Here is a 6,871-nt window from a genome sequence, read left to right as displayed (position 1 = left end):
CTGCCTGAAAATTCCTTCGGCAGCTGGGAGGACTTGGAAGAAGCTTTCCTAGACAACTTCCAAGGAACTTATGTCCGGCCACCAGATGCTGATGACTTAAGCCACATAGTTCAACAACCTGGAGAATCAGCCACAAAATTCTGGACTAGGTTCCTAACCAAAAAGGACCAGATCATTGACTATCCGGACGCCGAGGCCTTAGCAGCCTTCAAACACAGCATCAGTGACGAATGGCTAGCACGCCACCTCAGCCAAGAAAAGCCGAAGTCCATGGCAGCCCTCACGGCACTCATGACCTGCTTTTGCGCGGGAGAGGACAGTTGGCTGGCCAGTAGTAACAATACAGCCAACGAAACAAGCCCCTCCGAGGCCAAGAACAGCACTGACAACCTTCGGCGCAACAGAAACAAACGCCGAAGCAATGGTGATAACACCGATGACACAACAGTTCATGCCGGGTTCAGTGGCTCCAAGTCCGGCCAGCGAAAGAAGCCCTATAAAAGGAGCAACGAAAAACAATCCAGCTTGGACCGCATACTTGATCGTCCTTGCCAAATTCATGGCACCCCAGACAAACCGGCCAACCACAACAATAGAGATTGCCGGGTCTTCAAACAAGCCAGCAAAGCAAATAGCAGAGGCAGAGAAGGGGAATCACAAAGCGAGAACGACGACGAAGAGCCCCGACAGCCAAACACCGGGGGGCAAAAGAGATTTCCCCCTCAAGTCAAAACGGTGAACATGATATATATTACACATATCCCCAAGAGGGAGCACAAGCGCACACTCAGGGACGTCTGCGCGGTAGAGCCAGTCGCCCCAAAATTCAATCCGTGGTCGTCATTCCCGATCACCTTCGATCGACGAGACCACCCCACTAGTATCCGCCACGGCAGTTCAGCCGCACTAGTTCTTGACCCAATTATTGACGGGTTCCACCTAACTCGAGTCCTGATGGACGGTGGTAGCAGCCTCAACCTGCTCTACCAAGACACAGTGCAGAAAATGGGAATTGACCCCTCACAAATCAAACTAACAAAGACCACCTTTAAAGGAGTCATTCCAGGCGTAGAAGCCCGCTGTACGGGCTCAATAACACTCGAAGTAGTATTCGGTCCTCCGGATAACTTCCGAAGCGAAGAACTAATCTTTGATATCGTCTCATTCCGCAGCGGCTATCATGCTCTGCTCGGACGAACTACATTTGCTTGATTCAATGCGGTGACACATTATGCTTATCTTAAACTGAAGATGCCCGGTCCACGTGGCGTCATTGCGGTAAACGGAAATACAGAATGCTCCCTCCGTACAGAAGAGCACACCGCCACCCTAGCAGCAAAAGTACAGAGTGGCCTTCTCAAGCAGCGCTATAATCCGGCTGTCGAGCCCCTGGACACCACTAAGAGAGTCCGGACTACACTGCAGCATGACAACTCGGCTTGTCACAAGCCAAACTAGCAATTTGGCCTTCGTCCCAGATTTGATGAGGCAATGGTGTTAGTACCACGCGCATTTAAACTATGCACTCAAAACGCCATGGGTACGCCATGGATAGACCCTGGGATTCGCACGTTTCTGCTTTTTGTTTTTTACGGGTTTTTCTTTTCCTTTTTCAAGGTCTATGCGGACGACCCATTTGCAGAACACACCAAGGAGGCAACGAGCTCTGGCATACAAGGGAAACCCCAGGTGGTCTCTAATAAATGATTAATATACTTGTTTTACATACCCACATGCAACTCACCCTTGGTTACGTCATGTTAAATAGCCTTACTTGCTTATCGCATTACTGGTACAAGGTATGCCTCAACGTACCGATTATACCACAAAGGTGAATAAATGGTGGCGTCAGCTCATTACTTAATCTTTTCCGTTCCCTCACCTCAGTATCTATTACTCATTGCACACGTACACCATGGTACGTACTAATACGCCAGGGGCTTCATTATACCCAGCATCACGACAATAAAAGTCCGAACTCTTTTTCAGTACAGTTCGGCACCCCGAACTTATAGCATTATATGCATCGGCTCAGAATCATGTCTTTGGTCAATAGTTGGGTTGCCCGGCTCCTGTGCTTACTACCTTACGTTCCGCTATATCGGCTAGGGTAGTAAAGGGAGAACTACTGCGATCGTGTCCTGGTTCTTCCGGACGAGCACCTCAGTAGAGAAAGCCAAAAAATGACTGTCATGACGCGGCAAGAGCCGGTCAGCTGTTCGTGAGGTTCCAAATTGTTGGAGATTTTTTTCGCTTCTTGCGAAGAATCGGTTCTTCCGATTTGGCGTGTATAGCGCCCCTAATTCGTCCTTCCGAACACCAGGGGCTTCGCCAAACTTTATTCATTGTCAAACTCCTATGGCTAAGTGAGGGTGGTAAAGGCCGCATAGTTTGACTGCCTTGTTCGTTGCGCTAAACACCTCCTTTAAGGACCAGAATGTGGAGTGAAGAGTGTTTAGATTTATCCCGAACACCCCCGTACTATCTACATGGGGGCTGAAGCCGACGACTGGTCATCCCTCAGATTTAATAAACGGCCGCACCGTAGGTAAAATTCAAAATTATTAACATTATATTACATAACATCTTTGTTCCATATTACAGGGCAAGAAAATACATATGTTCGCATGGGAATATAATATCCTTCGAACACTTCTCCGCCGCAAGACGGGACCCCTCTAGGACACCATCAAAATAGTGCTCGGGTCGATGATGCTCCTTGCCCTCCGGCGGCCCCTCGGTCATCAACTTCTTGGCATCTAGCTTCGCCCAATGTGTCTTGACGCAGGCAAAAGCCATACGCGCACCTTCAATACAGACCGACCGCTTCACGGCTTTGAGCCGTGGACAGGCACTCACAAGCCGCCACACAAGGCCGAAAAAGCTGCCAGGTATGGGATCGGCAGGCCACAGCCGTACTATAAAGTCCTTCATGGCTAACTCTGCCAACCGGTGCAGCTCGACCAGCTGCTTTAGCTGGTCGCTGAAGGGTACCGGATGTTCGGATCCTAGATATTGGGACCAGAACAACTTCTCTGTGGACATCCGTTCCTCGGCTCTATAATGCTCGGCCACATTCGATACACTGTGCGGTAGACCTACAAATGCCCCGGGAAAACCAAAATTCAGGGTAAGTACAAGGGATGTTGATTCTACATACTTGCTTAGCATGGTGAAGGTCTTACCCATCGCAATCTGTTGGGCCACCTGAATCTCTTGGAGGGCGCTTTGAGCTTTGGCTCACGCATCCCGAGCGCTCTGACGAGCCTTCACCAATTCGGCCTCTTACACCTTACAATGGTGCTCCAGGGCCTCGAATTTTTCTATCGCGCCTTGGAGCTGTTGCTGCACCTCGCCAACCCGGGTCTCGTGCTTCTCGCGCAAGACGCGCTCCTTGGCCGCTTTGTCCTCAGCCTCGTCCAGTGCCTTCTTCAGGGTTGCCATCTCGGCCGCGGCCCCTAATAAAGATTATGACACTCTCAGTCCGGTCGGACTATTCATTTCCTCGAAATGTACCCACGGGTTGTTGCATACCTTGGCTATCCTCCAACTATTTTTTCACACGGTCGAGCCCCTCCTCGGCCCGCTCCAATTTTTGCTTCAATCCGGAGACCTCCATAGCATGAGTAGTGGCAGCCTGCAGCGATACCTGCTTATTCACATAGACAACTCATGTTAGACTCCTGTGATTTTTTGATCCTCGGTTAGGCTTTTCTTCCCGAACACCAAACAGAGTATCAGGGGCTACTGTCTATACTGTGATATTTTTCCTATAAACACATTGCTTACCTCAAAGCCTCCTAGTAGGCTAGTGCAGGCTTTAGTCAGTCCGCTTTTAGCAAACTGAACCTTCTCTATTACCATGTCCATAAGGACACTATGTTCATCCACGATAGAGGCGCCTCGCAGCGCCTCCAGCAGATTATCCGGTGCCTCTGGTTGGATAGAGATCACCGGTGGAATAGGCACGCTCCCTCCTTGGGGAGAATGCCGCTCGCTGGACCCTGGAGCAGTATAGATTTCCGGAATGGTATCCGTCTAAGGTCCGAAGGGAACTTGGACCCCCTCACCAGTCTCCCTGGGGGCTTTTACCCCCATGTGTCCGGTGCCCGAGGAGTCATCCTGGGGCGTCACCCCGATGATCTCCGGATCCCCCCGGCCTGGGAATGCCTTTTTGGACATCACCTCGTCATCACCCCTGGGTGACACGGAATGAGCAGGTGGCGGAGGTATGCTAGCCATCTCCTCTATGTCTAGCGAATCCTCTGTCGAGGATCGCGGAGAGTCACCGCGTGCCGGACTACAATGACAAAAGTTCACAATATGTCAATATTACAAACCAGGAAGGCCAGACTTTTGCAAATTTTTGTACTCATGAAGCGCCCGGGGCTTGGTCTGGCGAGGTCGTTCCGGACTGCTGTCGATGTCCCATGCGGAGTTATCCGCGAGGGAGCCTTTAACCCTTTTAGGTGCTTCCGCCTCCGGGCTTGTGGAGGCCGCTCTCTTCTTCGTCCCCGCTTCAAGTCGGGAGTCGTTTTCCTCTTCCTCTTCACCGCCGTCGTCAGCGGATGAAGAGAAAGTTTCGCTTTCGGACGTCTCGTCCGGAGTGCTTTCCCGATGAAGGTCCTTCTTGGCCCCTCGGACCGCCTTCTTAGCCATCTTCTCCGGCACCTCATCAGGCGTGGGGAACAACATCTTCTCCAATAATGGGGATACCTGGTCCTCGGGTAGCGGAGCCGGACAGTTAATCTTCTCGGCCAACTTAATCCAGGCCTGAAAATGGAGGAAGGAAGCTTAAGTAAAATATGCTGGTAGGAGATACTCCTTGAAAACATTAAAGGAACTGACCGGATTGGGCTGACGCTTTAAGCTAAGCCCACGGTCTTCGGTCGCAGGCGGTGGCGTCTCGCCGGCCTTGAAGAGCACCTTCCAGATTTCTTCGTGCATTGTGCCGAAGAGCTCCAGTAGCGTCTGGTGCTTGGCCGGCTCGAACTCCCACAAACTATAAGTCCGGCGTTGGCACGGAAGGATCCGACGAACAAGCATAACCTGGACTACGGTGACATGCTTGAACTTGTTCTCTATCATGTTCTGGATGCACGTCTGGAGCCCTGTTAGCTCGGCCAAGGGCCCCCAGGTTAGGCCCCGCTCTTGCCAAGAAGTGAGCTGCATCAGGGTTCCGGATCAAAATTCGGGGGCCGCCGCCCAGTTGGCGTCGCGCGGCTCGGTGATATAAAACCACCCAGATTGCCACCCCTTCACCGTCTCCGCGAACGAGCCTTCGGGCCAGGTGACGTTGGGCATCTTGCCTACCATGGCACCTTCGCACTCTGCTTGTTGACCGCGCACAACCTTCGGCCTCACATTAAAGGTCTTCAGCCACAGGCCGAAGTGAGACGGGATGCGGAGGAAAGCCTCACAAATGACGATAAACGCAGAGATATTGAGGATGAAGTTAGGGGATAGGTCAGGAAAATCCATCAACGTGCAGACGAATGGGTGAAGGGGGAACCCAAGCCCGCGGACGAAGTGTGTGAGAAACACAACCCTCTCATGGGGCTCGGGAGTGGGGACGATCTGTCCCTTGGTCAGGAGTCGATGAGCGATCTCTTTGTCCAAATATCCGGCCTCCCGGAGCTCCTTGATGTCCTTCTTCCTAACGGAAGAAGTCATCCACCAACCTCCAGCTCCGGATCCGGACATCTTTGGAGTATTTCTTCGAACGAGAGAGAAGCTAAAGCTTGGGCGCTGGAGCTCAGGGACGGAAGGGCTAAGGAAGAGAAAGGGCATGGGTGGAAGAAGGGAGTCCTTACCCCCTTATAGAGGCCGCGAATGTCGAACGCTCCTCTACTCGCCTTAAACTCGCCTATTCCCAAGGGCCGTGTAAACGACACGGTTGGTGTCGGTGTCAAAACCGGCGGATCTCGGGTAGGGGGTCCCGAACTGTGCGTCTAGGTCGAATGGTAACAGGAGGCAAGGGACACGAAGTTTTACCCAGGTTTGGGCCTCTTGATGGAGGTAAAACCCTATGTCATGCTTGATTGATATTGATGATATGGGTGTTACAAGAGTAGATCTACCACGAGATCAGAGAGGCTAAACCCTAGAAGCTAGCCTATGGTATGATTGTATGTTGTGATTGTTGTCCTATGGACTAAAACCCTTCGGTTTATATAGACACCGGAGAGGGTTAGGGTTACACAAGGTCGGTTACAAAGGAGGAGATATCCATATACGTATTGCCTAGCTTGCCTTCCACGCTAAGTAGAGTCCCATACAGACACGAGACGAAGTCTTCAATCTTGTATCTTCATAGTCTAACAGTCTGGCCAATGGAGATAGTCCGGCTATCCGGAGACCCCCTAATCCAAGACTCCCATAGTAGCCCCTGAACTAGGCTTTAATGGTGATGAGTCCGGCGCGTAGTTGTCTTCGGCATTGCAAGGCGGGTTCCTTCTCCGAATACATCACAGAAGAATTTGAATACGAGGATAGTGTCTGACCCTGCAAAAATAAGTTCCACATTTCACCGTAGAGAGAATAATGTCTTCGCAGATCTAATCCGCCAGCTTGTTTTGGTAACATGACGTCATGTCATGGCCCGGTGATTATTCGAACCATTTCATTTAACCAGCCCCGCACATAATGCGAGGCAGTTTTTCGACACGTCTTGTCAAAGCAGAGAGCGTGTCCCCTTATTACGGGATTCTCATCAATACGGGCGTGGGTAACCCAACCGCGCCATCAATTGCGGCGCTTGGGGGATAAGCGAGTTTTACTAGGCAAGTGAGGACGTTTAATTTTGTCCGCCCATATAAAGGGATAAGGATTCACCTTTCTATCCACGCCTTCTTCCTCCTCTGCTCATCCG

Source organism: Triticum urartu, chromosome 4A (genome assembly GCF_056163025.1).
Source record: "Triticum urartu cultivar PI428250 chromosome 4A, HENAU_Tu73, whole genome shotgun sequence".
In the NCBI taxonomy this organism is placed as follows: domain Eukaryota; kingdom Viridiplantae; phylum Streptophyta; class Magnoliopsida; order Poales; family Poaceae; genus Triticum; species Triticum urartu.
This window is presented reverse-complemented; position numbering follows the sequence as displayed.